This window comes from Aotus nancymaae, unplaced genomic scaffold (genome assembly GCF_030222135.1).
Source record: "Aotus nancymaae isolate 86718 unplaced genomic scaffold, 86718_ANA_hifiasm-v0.15.2.pri h1tg000029l, whole genome shotgun sequence".
NCBI classification, from domain to species: domain Eukaryota; kingdom Metazoa; phylum Chordata; class Mammalia; order Primates; family Aotidae; genus Aotus; species Aotus nancymaae.
In genome coordinates this window covers 34,571,908-34,587,092 of record NW_026988442.1, presented here as the reverse complement: position 1 = coordinate 34,587,092, position 15,185 = coordinate 34,571,908, and positions in this window count along the sequence as shown.

Sequence of the window (15,185 nt, the reverse complement as noted above, 5' to 3'; positions counted from 1 at the left end):
CTGTGGCAGATTGTGACCTGACTGCCTCTCTGGGGCAGACTCTGATCCATCCTTCCTCACTAGGCAGGGCCTACCTGCCGGTATTTCAGCAACTCTAACTAGGTGTTTAGGGACAGAGTTCTGATCTCCTTCGGACTGAGCCCTTTTAGGGAGGGGCAGCCATGTACTCCACGTATCAGCAGACTTAGTCTTTCCCCCTGCTGGCTCTAAGGAATCCAGGCAGTCTAGACCAGTGGGATTCTCCCCAGAATAGTGCCCCCTCACTGCCAAAGGGTAGCCAGAGTGATTTGTTAAATAGGTCCTGTGCCTTCTGACTGGGTGAGATGCCCCCAACAGGAGACACCAAACACCTTATACAGGAGCATTCCCACTGGAATCAGGTCAGTGCACCTCTGGGACAGAGATACCAGAGGAAGGAGCAGGAAGCCATCTTTGCTGTTCCACAGCTTCCACTGGTGACACCTCCAGATGCAGGAGGGACCCAGGTGAATAGCGTCTGGAGTGAACCCACAGCAAACTGCAGCAGCCCTACAGAAAAGATGTCTGACTGTTTAAAAAGAAAAATAAACAGAAAGTAACAACAAGATCATCAACAAAAATGTCCCCACAGAAACCCCATCCAAAGGTCAGCAGTCTCAAAGAACAAAGATAGAGGAAACTCACAAAAATGAGAAAGAATCAACAAAAAAATTCTGAAAACTCAAAGGTCAAGAGTGCCTCTTTTTCTCCAAATGATCACAACATCTATTCCAGCAAGGACACGTAACTGGGGGAAGGCTGTTATGGAGAATTAACAAAAGTAGGCTTCAGAAGGTGGGTAATAACCAACTTTGCTGAGCTAAAGGAGCATGTTTTAACCCAATGCAAAGAAGCTAAGAACCATGATAAAACATTACAGGATTTGTTAAGCAAAATAACCAGTTTAGAGAGAAACATAAATAACCTGATGGAGTTGAAATATACAAGAACTTCACAATGTAACCAAAAGAATCAATAACTGCATAGACCAAGCAGATGAAAGAATTTCAGAGCTTGAAGACTATCTTTCTGAAATAAGACAGGCAGACAAGATTAGAGCAAAAAAGAATGAAATGAAAGAAACAAAACCTCTGAGAACTTTGGCATTATGTAAAAAGACCAAACCTATGAATGATTGGGATACCTGAAAGAGATGGGGAGAATGAAACTATGTTGGAAAACATACTTCAGGATATCAACAAGGAGAACTTCCTCAACAGAACAAGGCAGGCCAACATTCAAATTAAAGAAAACCAGAGAACCCCAGTAAGATACCCTATGAGAAAATCAACCCCAAGACACATAATCATCAGATTCTCCAAGGTTGAAATGAAGAAACACTAAAGGTAGTCAGATGGAAGGGCCAGGTCACCCACAAAAGGAAGTCCATCAGACTAACAGCAGGCCTCTCAGCAGAAACCCTATGAGCCAGAAGAGATTGGAGGCCAATATTCAACATTCTTAAAGAAAAGAATTTCCAACCCAGAATGTTATATCCAGTGAAACTGAGCTTCATAAGTAAAAGAGAAATAAAATCTTTTCAGATAAGAAAATCGTGAGGAATTCATCACTGCCAGGTCTGCCTTGCAAGAACTCCTGAAGGCAGCACTAAATATGGAAAGGACAAATTGTTAGCAGCCAGTGTAAAAACAGACTGAAGTACAAAGACTAATATGCTGTCAAACAACTATATCAACAAGTCTGCAAAATAACTAACTAGCATCATGATGGCAGGATTAAATTCACACATAACAATATTAACCTTAAAAGTAAGTGGGCTAAATGCCCCTAATTAAAAGACACAGAATGGCAAGCTGGTTAATGAATCAAGGTCATTGGTGTGCTGTATTCAAAACACTCATCTCACATACAAACACACACATAGGCTCAAAATAAATAAATGGAGAAAAATTTACCAAGAAAATGGAAAGAAAAAAAAAATCAGGGGTTGCAATCCTAGTTTCTGACAAAGCACAAAGCAAACTTTAAACCAGAACTCAGGATTAAGAAACTCATTCAAAACCACAAAACTATATGGAAATTAAACGACCTGCTCCTAAATGACTCCTGAGTAAATAATTAAATTAAGGAAGAAATAAAGAAGTTCTTTGAAATTAATGACAACAAAGAGTCAACATACTAAAATCTCTGGGATGCAGCTAAAGCAATGTTAAGAGGGAAATTTATAGCACTAAATGCCCACATCAAAAAGTTAAAAAGATGTCAAATTGATGCCCTAACATCACAATTAAAAGAACCAAAGAAACAGGAACAAACCTAAAGCTAGCAAAACACAAGAAATAACCAAGATCAGAGTGAAACTGAAGAAGACAGACATTAAAAACCCTTTTAAAAAAATCAACAAATCAAGAAGGTGGTTTTTTGAAAAAAAAAAATAATATGAAACAGATAGACTGCTAGCTAGACTAATAAAGAAGAAAAGAGAGAAGAATCAAATAGTCAAAATAAAAAATGACAAAGGGGATATCACCACTGACCCCACATAAATGCAAACAACCATCAGAGTATACTTCTAGGTTGGTGTAAACTAATTGTGGTTTTTGCCATTAAAAGTTATGCAAAAACTGTAATTACTTTTCCACCAACCTAATATAAAAACCTCTATGCAAATAAACTAGAAAATCTAGAAGAAATGGATAAATTCCTGGACATATACACCCTCCCAAGGCTGAACCGGGAAGAAGTTAAATCCCTGAATAGACCAAGAATGAGTTCTGAAATTGAAGCAGTAATAAATAGCCTACTAACTAAAAAAATCCCAGGACCATATGGATTTACAGCTGAATTATACCAGAAGTACAAAGAAGAGCTGGTACCATTTTTTTCTGAAACCATTCCAAACAACTGAAAAGGAGAGACTTCTCCTTAACTCATTTTATGTGGCCAGCATCATCCTGATACCAAAACCTGGCAGAGACACAACAAAAGAAAACTTCAGGCCAATATCTCTGATGAACCATTGATGAAAAAAAATACTGGCAAACTGAATCCAGCAGCACATCCAAAAGCTTATCCACCACGATCAAGCTGGCTTCATCTGTAGGATGCAGGGCTGGTTCAACATATGCAAATCAAAAAACATAAATTCATCACATAAACAACTAAGAAAACCAGACATGATTATCTTAATAGATACAGAAAAGGCCTTTGGTAAAACTCAACATCTCTTTATGTTAAAAACTCTCAATAAACTAGGTATTGATGAAGCATACCTCAAAATAATAAGAGCCATTTATGACAAACACAGCCAATATCATAATGAACAAGCAAAAGCTGGAGGCATTCTCCTTGAAAACTGGTACAAGACAAGGATGCCCTCTCTTATCATTCCTATTCAACACAGTATTAAAAGTTCTGGCTAGGGCAATCAGGCAAGAGAAAGAAATAAAGGGTATTCAAATAGAAAGAGAGGAAGTTGAACTGTCTCTGTTTGCTGATGACATAATCCTACATCTAGAAAACCCAGTTGTCTCAGCTCAAAAGATTCTTAAACTGATAAGCAACTTTTGAAGTCTCAGGACACAAAATCAACGTGCAAAAAGCGCAAGCATTCCTACATGCCAACAATAGGTAAGCATAGAGCCAAATTATGAATGGACTCCAATTCACAGTTGCTACAAAGAGAATGAAATACCTAGCAATACAGCTAATGAGTAAAGTGAAGGACCTTTTCAAGGAGAAATAAAAACCACTGCTCAAGGAAATTAGAGAGGACACAACAAACGGAAAAGCATTCCATGCTCATGGATAGGAAGAATCAATATTGTGAAAATGGCCATAATGCCCAAAGTAATGAATAGACTGAAAGCTATTCCTGTTAAACTACTATTGACATTTTTCACAGAAATAGAAAAAACTACATTACTATTTACATGGAACCACAAAAGAGCCCATACAGCCAAGGTAATCCTAAGAAAAAAGAACAAATTTGGAGACATCACACTATCTGACTTTAAACTACTCTACAAGGCTGCAGTAATCAAAACAGCATGGTACTGGTACAAAAACAGACACATAGACCAATGTGTCAGAATAGAGGCCTCAGAAATAAGACCACACATCTGCAACCATCTGATCTTTGACAAACCTAACAAAAACAAGCAATGGGGAAAGGATTTCCTATTTAATAAATGGTGCTGGGAAAACTGGCTAGCCATATGCAGAAAACTGAAACTGGATTCCTTCCTTATACCTTATACAAAAATTAACTCAAGATGGATTAAAAACACAAAACTGTAAAAACTCTTGAAGACAATCTAGGCAATACAAATCAAAACAAAGGCAAAAGCAAAGATTTCATGATGACAATGCCAAAAGCAATTGCAACAGAAGCCAAATTGACAAACGGGATCTAATCAAACTAAATCACTTCTTTAGACCAAAAGAAACGATCATCAGAGTGAATAGGCAACCTATAGAATGGGAGAAAATTTTTGCTATCTACCCATCTGACAGAGACCTAATATCCAGAATCTACAAGGAATTTAAACAAATTTATGAGAAAAAAAAACAAACAACTCCAACAAAAAGTGGGAAAAGGATACAAAGAGACATTTCTCAAAAGGAAACATTTATGCAGCCAAAAAATATATAAAAAACTCAATATCACTGATCATTAGAGAAATTCAAATCAAAACCACAATGAGATACTACTCATGTCAGTCAGAATGGTGATTATTAAAAAATCAAGAAACAACAGATGCTGGTGAGACTGTGAAGAAATAGGAATGCTTTTACACTATTGGTAGGAGTGTAAATTAGTTCAACCGTTGTGGAAGACAGTGTGACAATTTTCAAAGACCTATATGCAGAAATACCATTTAACCCAACAATCCCATTGCCAGGTATTTACTCAAAGGAATAGAAATCATTCTATTATAAAGAGACATGCATGTATAGTATTTGAAAAAAATAATGAAATAGATAGACTGCCAGCTAGACTAATAAAGAAAAGAGGAATAAAATAGACACAATAAAAAATGACATAGGGGATATCACCACTGACCCCACATAAATGCAAACAACCATCAGAGTATACTACTAGGTTGGTGTAAACTAATTGTGGTTTTTGCCATTAAAAGTTATGCAAAAACTGTAATTACTTTTCCACCAACGTAATATAAAACCTCTATGCAAATAAACTAGAAAATTTAGAAGAAATGGATAAATTCCTGGACATATACACCCTCCCAAGGGTGTATGCAGCCATAAAAAGAAATGAAATCATGCCCCATGAAGCTGGAAGCCATTATCCTTAGCAAACCAACACAGGAACAGAAAACCAAACACCACATATTCTCACTCATAAGTGGGACCTGAACAATGAGAATATATGGACACAGGGAGAGGAACAACACACACACTGGGGCCTGTTGGGGGGCAAGTGGTGGGAGAGCATCAAGAAAAATAGCTAATGCACGTCAGGTTTAATACTTAGGTGATGGGTTGATAGGTGCAACAAACCACCATGGCATACATTTACCTATGTAACAAACCTACATGCCCTGCAGATGTATCCCAGAAATTAAAATAATTTTTTTTTAAAAAAGGAAATAGTTTGGCAATTTCTCAACAGAACTTAGAATTACCTTTCAACCTAGTGATCCCAATACTGGGTATGTATCCAAAAGAAAACAAATTATTCTACCAAAAAGACATATGCACTCACTTGTTCATTGCAACACTATTCACAATAGCAAAGACATGGAATAAACCTGGGTGTACATCCCCAGTGGAGAGGATAAAGAAAATGTGGTGTATGTACACCATGGAATAGTATGCAGCTGTAAAAAATAAAATTATGTTCTTTGCAGCAACATGGATGTCGCTGGAGTCCATTATCCTAAGTCAATTAACACAAGAATAGAAAACCAAATACAGCACGTTCTCACTCATGAGATGGAGCTAAACATTGGCTACTCATGGGCATAATAATGGTACCAGTAGATACTGGAGACTACTAGAGGGGGCCAGGAGAGAGGGGAGCAAGAGTTGAAAAACTATTGGGTACTATGCTCAGTACCTGAGTGATGGGGTCAATCATACCCTAAACCTTAGCATCATGAGCTATACCATCCATGTAACAAACCTGAACATGTAATCCATGAATCTAGAATACAAGTTGAAAAAAAAAATGACGGCATAACAAAAAAGAGTGACAAAATGCACTATGAAGCATTTAGCAAATCTTTCTCTAGATATCATTACGATGGGAATGAAAGACGAAGTGGAACACCCAGGGTCAATATTACTATGTGATATATGAGTATTTCTTCGTTCTTAAGGCTTTAATTTCTTTATCTAAATGAATTTAATGAAACATCTCAGGCATCACTCCTCACACTCTTTGCACATACAAATCATGTGGAGTGCTTAAAATGCAGATTCTGCATTTTGGAGTAGGCTTGAGCCTGTATTCTGACAAGATGCAGGTGAAGCCAATACTATTGGCCCACAGTCCACATTTTGAGGGCAGAGAGCCAAAACTTTACACGCCTTATTCACACGTATATAAATGTGAGTTTTAGAAGGCTTTGGGAATCCCAGGTGGTCAGTAAAATTCTTCTTCAATGTAGCACAAACTAGAAGCAGTTGGTTTTTGTTTTGATGCGCTGCTTTCAACATTTTAATTAATATCACTAAGTGGTATTACAAAAATCATCAACTCCTTATTTTTAAATATTAGCTTTACAATGGCAAAGGCAGGAAATAGTTACCAACATGTAAAGCACTGTAGGAGGTGAGGGTGATAAATGATTAGCTTGTGAAGAGGCAGTAATTTAGAAAGCCAACGGGAGCATTGAAAAAACCACAACCCTCAAATCCCCATCAATCACTCCCTAAACTCTAGTTTTAGTTCTCCCATGGAAAAAAAAGAGAAAAGTTGAGTAACACACAAAGAAAGAACTCAGCTGTAAGCCAGGGCATCTTCCTCTGTTATAAATGAAACAGGTCAAGTATATTTACGACATGCCTCAAAAATGAGTCACATCTGGACTTGCTTTGTTTTTTACACCAATAAATCTCTGCGTAGCCCTCAACACTCTTTCTTCTTTGTAAATTGTTTCCTTTCACAGCCTATGTCCCCAGGATCAAATTAAATGAAGCTGCTCACCTCTGTGAGGACAGCGAATCAGGGAACTTCCTGAAGAAAGCGATATTGAATGGTATTGATAAGAAAAAGACACCATGCATTATGGAAGAAGCAATCTTCCCTGACATCCCTCCCTGGAAGGCAACGTGATTAAGAGAACGCAGAGCAAGGGGGCAGAAAATACTCCATTCCAGATGCTTCCATGTCCACTAATTTTAACTTGGTTGGTATTTGATTTGATTGGAGCCGTCTAGGCTTTGTATAAAATCAAATGAGAATTTATCCATGGAATGTAACAAGTAGAAAAAAAAGTCCCCGACATTTGTGGCAAACCTTGTGGTTTCAGGGTCGATAAACTTGGATGCTTTTTAGCTTACTCAAAATTACTATACAGGCAAAGCTTGTTTTACTTAAAAGTTTAGTTAAAAAAAGTATATGAGGAGGCTGGGCATGGTGGCTCATGCCTCTAATCCCAGCACTTTGGGAGGCCAAGGCAGGCGGGTCACCTGAGGTCAGGAGTTTAAGACTAGCCTGACCAACATGGAGAAACCCCATCTCTACCAAAAATACAAAATTATCCAGGTGTGGTGGTGCATGCCTGTAATCCCAGCTACTCGGGAGACTAAGGCAGGAGAATCGCTTGAACCCAGGGAGGTGGAGGTTGCTGTGAGTCGAAGTCACATCACTGCACTCCAGTCTGGGCAACAAGAGTAAAACTCCATCTCAAAAAAAAAATAAGTATTAAGTATGTTATTACACAAGATTTCCAGAATGAATAATTTTCAGCCATTCTTCTTCCCACCCTGCGTTGTATTAGAAATGGTGGAAGTGCAGGAGGGACTGGATAGGATCTCTCTCTCTCCTACAACTCACGTATTTTCTCCAGGTATGTGATTATTGTCAGTTGATACACCCATTGGGAGGTTTAAAGGACTGCAATGCACTATAGCATGTCCAGCTTTCCTTCTTTCACTATTCCCCTGAGGTAGGTATGCTTGACTCCAGTAGTTTCTCCTATATGGAAAAGGAAGCTGAGACCCTGTGGGGTAGAAAAGGTAACATCAGCTGATAGAAAAGGTAGGAGCTGCTTCCTGGGCCTCTTGATTGAAGTCTAGTCAGCTTTTCACTTCTGAATACCACCTCCCTTCTGCTCTAGTGACAAGAAGCACAGTGATCTGGGGCCGGACCAAAGTAAATAAAAGATTTATCACCCTTGAAATAGATCACGCCTAAAAAACAGGCTCAGCCTAAGGGCATATGATATACATCCTCAGTTTTTAAATGACTAAAATCAAGGAAGGTAAAAAGAAAAGCCAAAAAAAAAAAAAAGTTTCTTCTACAGAAAACCAATCTGATAAGATTAAGACACTTAAAATTGATGGAGAAAAATTGCTAAGTGCCATAGGTCAGATGAAAAGAGGTAATTATTTACTGGAGAGCTGTTGATGTGAGTGAAAGGTGGGGTGGCAAAAAGGTCTAAGTACTGTTCACCCTGCTTTATTTACCTGGAAATTACTCACTTGTCAAAGAAATTAGGCCAAATCCCACTGCAAAACTAACTGCTTAAGGAACTTCCTGTGGATTCCAGACCACAAACTAATTTTGGAACTCTCGAGGCCTCACCTGGCTCCACTCTTCCCCAGGTAATGCATTGCCAAGTCACTAATTGATTCCGATTTCACTCTGTGGTTTCAGGGTCTATGAACTTGGATGCTTTTCAGCTTACTCCCAATTACTATACAGGCAAAACTTGTTTTATTGTGCTTCACTTATTTGCACTTTGTAGTTACTGTTTTTTTTTTTTTCTTTTTTTTACAAATTGAACATTTGTAACAACTCTGCACTGAGAAGATCTGTTAAGGCCATTCCAACACTCTGACAGCATACACTCCCTTTGTGTCACATTTTGGTAATTCTTACAATATTTCAAGCTTTATGTTCATTATTACATCTGTTATGAGAACTGTGACCGGTGATCTTTGATAATACTATTGTAACTGTTTTGGGCTGCCAGAAAGCATGGCCACAGAAGACAGCAAACCTAATTGATAAATGTGTGTGTGTTCTGACTACTCCACTGACTGACTTCACTCCCTCTTTCCTTGGGTTTCCCTATTCCCCAAGTCTCAACAATACTGAGATCAGGCCGATTAACAATCCTGCAATGGCCTCTGCATGTTCAAGTGAAAGAAAGAGCTGCATGTCTCTCACTTTAAATCAAAAGCTAAAAATGATTATGCTTAGTGAGGGAGTCATGTTGAAAGCCAAGCTAAGTCAAAAACTAGGTCTTGTTTGCCAGTTATCAAAGTTGTGAGTGCAAAGGAATCATTCTTGAAGGAAATTAAGCATAGTGCTACAGTGAACACAGGATAAATAAGAAAGAAAAGCAGTATTATTACAGACATGGAAATCATTTTAATGGTTTGGATAGAGGATCAAACCAGCCACAACATTTTCTTAAGCCAAAGCCTAATCTAGAGCAAAGTCTGAGCTCTCTGCAATTCTACGAAGGCTGAGAGAAGTCAGGAAGCTGCAGAAGAAAAGTTCTAAGCTAGCTGAAGTTGGTTCATGAGGTTTAAGGAAAGAAGCTGTCTTCATAATATAAAAGTGTAAGGCAAAGCTGCAAGTGCTGGTATAGAAGTTTCAGAAAATTATCAAAAAATTTTAGCTAAGATCATTGATGAAAGGGGCCATGCTAAAACAACAGATTTTTCAATGTAGATGAAACTTTATATCAGAAGAAGAAGCTGTCTAGAACTTACACAGTTGAAGAGAAGTTAATGCCTGGCTTCAAAGCCTCAAAAGATAGGCTGTCTCTCTTGTTAGGGATTGATGCAGCTGGTGACTTTAAGTTGAAGCCAATGCGTAAGTACCATTGTAAAAATCCTAGGTCCCTTAAGAATTATGCTCAATCTACTTTGTTTGTGCTCTATAAATGGAACAATAAAGCCTGGATGACAGCACATGCGTTTATTACAGTATGGCTTACTGAACATGGGTTAAGACCACTATTGAGCACAGCAACTCTTTAATTAGGTCCAATTTGTCCGTTTTTGTTTTGCTGCAATTGCTTTTGGAGTTTTTCTCATGAAATCATTGCCAGGGCCTATGTCCAGAATGGTATTGCCTAGGTTATCTTCCAGGGTTATTATAGTTTTAAGTTTTACATTTAAGTATTTAATCCATCTTGAGTTGATTTTTGTATAAGGAAGGGAGGGATCCAGTTTCAACCTTCTGCATATGGCTAGTTATCCCAGCGCCATTTGTTAAACAGGAAGACCTTTCTTTGCCCATTGCTTATTTTTGTTGACATTGTCAAAGATCATACAGTAGGTGTGTGACATTATTTCTGGAGTATCTATTCTGTTTCATTGGTCTATATGTCTGCTTTTGTATTGGTACCATGCGGTTTTGGTTACTGTAGCATTATAGCATAATTTGAAGCCAGGTCATATGATGCCTCTAGATTTGTTATTTTTCCTTAGGATTACCTTGGCTATTCAGGCACTATTGTAGTTATATATGAGTTTTTAAAATATTTTTATTTCTGTGAAAAATGTCACTGGTAGTTTGATAGGAATAGCATTGAATCTGTAAATATTGTTTGGGGCAGTATGGTCATTTTAACAATATTGATTCTTCTCCATGAGCATGGAATGTTTTTTCATTTGTCTGTGTCACTTTTATTTCTTTCAGCAGTTTTTTTTAATTCCTGTTGTAAGACATCTTTTTTCTCCCTGCTTAGCTATATTCCTAGGGGGCGTGTGTGTGTGTGTGTGTGTGTGTGTGTGTGTGTGTGTGTGTGTGTTGTAAACAGAATTATGTTCTTGATTTGGCTCTCAGTTTGGATGTTGTTGTATAGAAATGCTACTGATTTTTGTACACTCGTTTTGTATTCTCAAACCTTGCTGAAGGTGTTTATCAGGTCAATGAGCTTTTGGATAGGAACTAGGGGTTATTTAGGTATAGAATAATATTGTCTGCAGACAGGGATAGGTTGACTTCCTCTCTTTCATTCTGGATGACTTATTTCTTTCTCTTACCTGATTGCTCTGGCTAGGACTTCAACTACTGTATTGAATACAAGTGGTGAGAGAGGCCATCCTTGTCTTGTTCCAGTTTTCAAGGGGAATTATTCTAGGTACTGCCCATTCAGTATGATGTTTACTGTGGGTATTTTATAGATGGCTTCTGTTGTTTTTGAGTATCTTCATTGTCTAGTTTGTTGAGGATTTTTAACATGAAGGGATGCTGAATTTTACTAGAAGCCTTTTCTGCCACTATTGAGATGTTCACATGGTTTGGGTTTAGTTTTGTTTATGTGATGAATTGTATTTATTGATTTGTGTATGTTGAACCAAACTTGCATCCCAGGAATAAAGCCTGCTTGGTTAAGGTGATTTAGCTTTTGATGTGCTGTTGGATTGAATCTGTCAGTATTTTATTGAGATTTTTTTGCATCTATGTTCATCAAGGATGTTGGCCTGAAGTTTTTTATCATTGCTGTTGTGTCTCTGCCAGATTTTGTTATCAGGATGATGCTGGCCTCATAGAATGAGTTGAGAGGAGTCTTTCATCCTCAATTTTTTGAATAGTTTCAGGAGGAGTGGTGCCAGCTCTTCTTTGTATATCTAATAGATTCAGCTCTCAATTCATCTGGTCCTGTGTTTTTTTCCGGTCGATAGGATTTTTATTATCAATTCAATTTGAAATTCATTATTGGTCTGCTCAGGAATTCAATTTCTTCCTGAGTCATTCTTTAGAGGTTGCATATTTGCAAGAATTTATCCATCTCTTCTAAGTTTTCTATCTTGTGTGCATAAAGGTGTTCATAGTAGTCTCGGAGGGTTTTTTCATCTTTTCTGGTCAGACAGTTCCCTTCAGACTAAAATTTCCTATGAGTTCCTGGCCATGTTTCACTGCAGATATTCCTGCACCAAACCTGCTGGGCTCGCACAGGCTGGAATCCTTTCTCTAGCATCTGTCTAAGCAGCTCTTCCTGCCAGCTCAAGTGCCCATTGAGGGCATAGGGGTCTCTTGCTGCCAGGACTCCAGAGGTCCATGGCAAGAGTGGGCCACTCCTTGCCTGTTCAAATAATCCTTTCCTCAGGAGTCTCTGGGAACCAGGAATGAGTCCTGATGTACAGTAGCCCTGTGCTGGGTCCCCAGCTTCCTCTCTCTTCAGCCCAGTGTCTGTCCTCCCTCTGTTCACTCTCAATGTCTTCTCTGCAAAGATCTGCTTGGAGTGTGCCTCTCTTCCTGGTGTTCTGGTCCCTCTTTGGCAGATGTTCCTCCTGTGACTAGTTGGCCATCTTTCCTATAATCAGGACACCTATTTTTGCTCAGAAAAACAAAGATTATTTTCAAAATGTTACTTTTCATTGATAAAGTGCCTTTTCATTCAAGAGCCCTGATGGAGACATGTAAGGAGATTCAAGTTGTTTTCATGCCAGCTAAGACAACATCCATTTTGTAGACCATGGATCAAGGAGTAATTTCAACTCTAAGTCTTATTATTTAAGACATACATTTCATAAGGCTATAGCTTCCACGGACAGCGATTTCTCTGATGGATCTGGGCAAAATAAATTGAAAACCTTTTGGAAGGGACTCACCAGTCTAGCTGCCATGAAGAACATTTATGATTCATAAGAGGAGGCCAACCTATCAACATTAACAGAAATTTGGAAGAAGTTGATTCCAGCCCTCATAAATGACTTTGAGGGGCTTAAGACTTCAGTGGAGGAAACAACTCAAGATGTGTTGGAAATAGCAAAAAAAAAAAAAAAAAAAAAAAAAAAAAAAAAAAAAATTAGAATTAAAAAAATCCATTAAATTAGAAGTTTATTGAATGAGGAGTTGATCTTTATGAATGAGCAGAGAAAATGGTTTCTTGAGAAGGCATCTACTTCTAGTGAAGATACTATGAACATTGCTGAAATGATAACAAAGGATTCAGAATATTACATAAAAACTGATAAAGCAGTGGCAGGCTTTGTGAGGGTTGACTCTAGTTTTGAAAGAAGTTCTACTGTGGGTAAAATGCTATCGAATGACATTACATGCTGCAGAGAAATTTACGTGGTAAACCTCATTGTTGTTATTTTAAGAAATTGCCACAGCTACCCTAACCTTCAGCAACCACCACTCTGATCCATCAGCAGCCATCAACATTGAGGCAAGACCCTTTGCCAGCAAAAAGATCATGAGTTGCTAGGGACTGAGATGATCATTAGAATTTTTATGCAATAAAATGTTTTTAAATTATGTACCTTATTTTCCTAGACATAATGTATATATACGGTAGTCTATTGAACACGTAATTGACTACAGTATAATGTAAATGCAACTTTTATATGTACTGGGAAACAAAATCGTCTGACTCCTTTTGTTTCAATGTTTGCCTTACTGCAGTGGTCTGTAATCAAATCCACAACATATCTAAGGTATGCCTGTAAAAGCATTGTGAATTATTTATATGTGCTCAATAAATAATAAAACAAACAAAAAGAAACAAAAACAATAAGAATTACTCTTCAATGAGCATTGAATAAAGACTGTAAAAAGTGAAAAGTGGTTTGCAGATACTTTTAATCTTCAAAGGGAAACAGAATCAGCGATTAGATGAACAAAACAGAGATGAGGCTCTTAATGGTCTCAGTTACTTTCTGATATATTAAATTATGTAGACTTGGAGGACCGTGGTATTAGCTATGAAACAGGAGCCTAATCCTTGGGACACCTATGAACTTTACATAGTTTGCCACATGTGTTACAAAAAGTATGGAGTTCGAGGGGGCTTTTGAAGTCATCTATCCTAAAACACTTGCTAACAATCTTTTTGACAGATCCAAGAGAGGTTAAGTAGGTCATGGAACTAAAAAGACCATAGCTACTGAATTTCCAGCACAGCGTGGTTAGTGGTTCAGCTTACGTCACCAGCACATTCTCTCCTTCTTGCACTCACTCTTTCTTTCTGTTTCTCTCACTTGCTTTCCCACATGTTGACTGCAATCTCAGTTGGATTCCTTGGTTAAGGTTGCAAAGCAACTGCAGCAGCTCCAGCCTTTACATCCCCTCCTGTTCGGATCCAGAGGTCAACAGTATCTGCTCTGTCTTGGAAGCCTCAGGAAATTCTTGGGCATCTCAACAATCTTGACACAGTCACAGATTCATCTTAAAACCAAATCATATCACCATTGAAATTAGTCTCAGGATTGACCAGGCCAAAGGGACATGGCATGTTTGGGACCAGGAATAGAATCAGCTTCATGGAAACTATATGAATCCAGTGGAGAATGGATGGATGTTAAACAAAATTTAGGATGATTTCCTTGGAGTGACTTGAATCTGAGAGAATCCAGGTTTGGAATTTATGGGCACCATCTTGTGGAACTTGGATTTGAGGCTAACATGAAGCAGGGCAGCAGAGCCCAGCGACAGGCCAATTTCTGTGACAGGATTTGGAGCTTTGTCTGAAAACTAAACCTCCTTCTACCCATTAGTTTTATGTTTTCTCTTGCTTAAGCCAGTTTGGGTTATATTTTCTGTCACTGTCCCAATATCATAAAGGAGCTGCACGAATCAGAAGAAGCCCCATGACGCTGAGACACTGGGTAGAGTTTTAAATCTTTAAAGTTGCAGTTTCCAAAAGCTGTCACTATCAGATGTTTGATCTGTAGATCTCTAGATTTTTCACTTGTTGGCTCTAGAGAGAAATACACATGCTGATATTGTGGGTAAAATATAAACCTGTGCGTGTGTGTGCACATGCGCACATGTGCGCTCTGTGTGTGCTGTGTGCATTTTTCTTGGGATGGTGCAGAATATTAAGAGAACTGGACAAATTCTAAACTCTCTCTGGACTCAGGTCTAAATGTTCCTCTCTAACCTTGGAGTTTCAGTTCATACTATCCCTCAAGTCCTAGAACAACACCCATTATTTTTTCTTGAGCAGGTTAGAAATTAGTCACCAGCTCTCACTCTGCCCACATTCTTGATACTCCCTGTATCCTGAATACTCTTCTTTCTCTCCTTAAACAGCAACACTCTC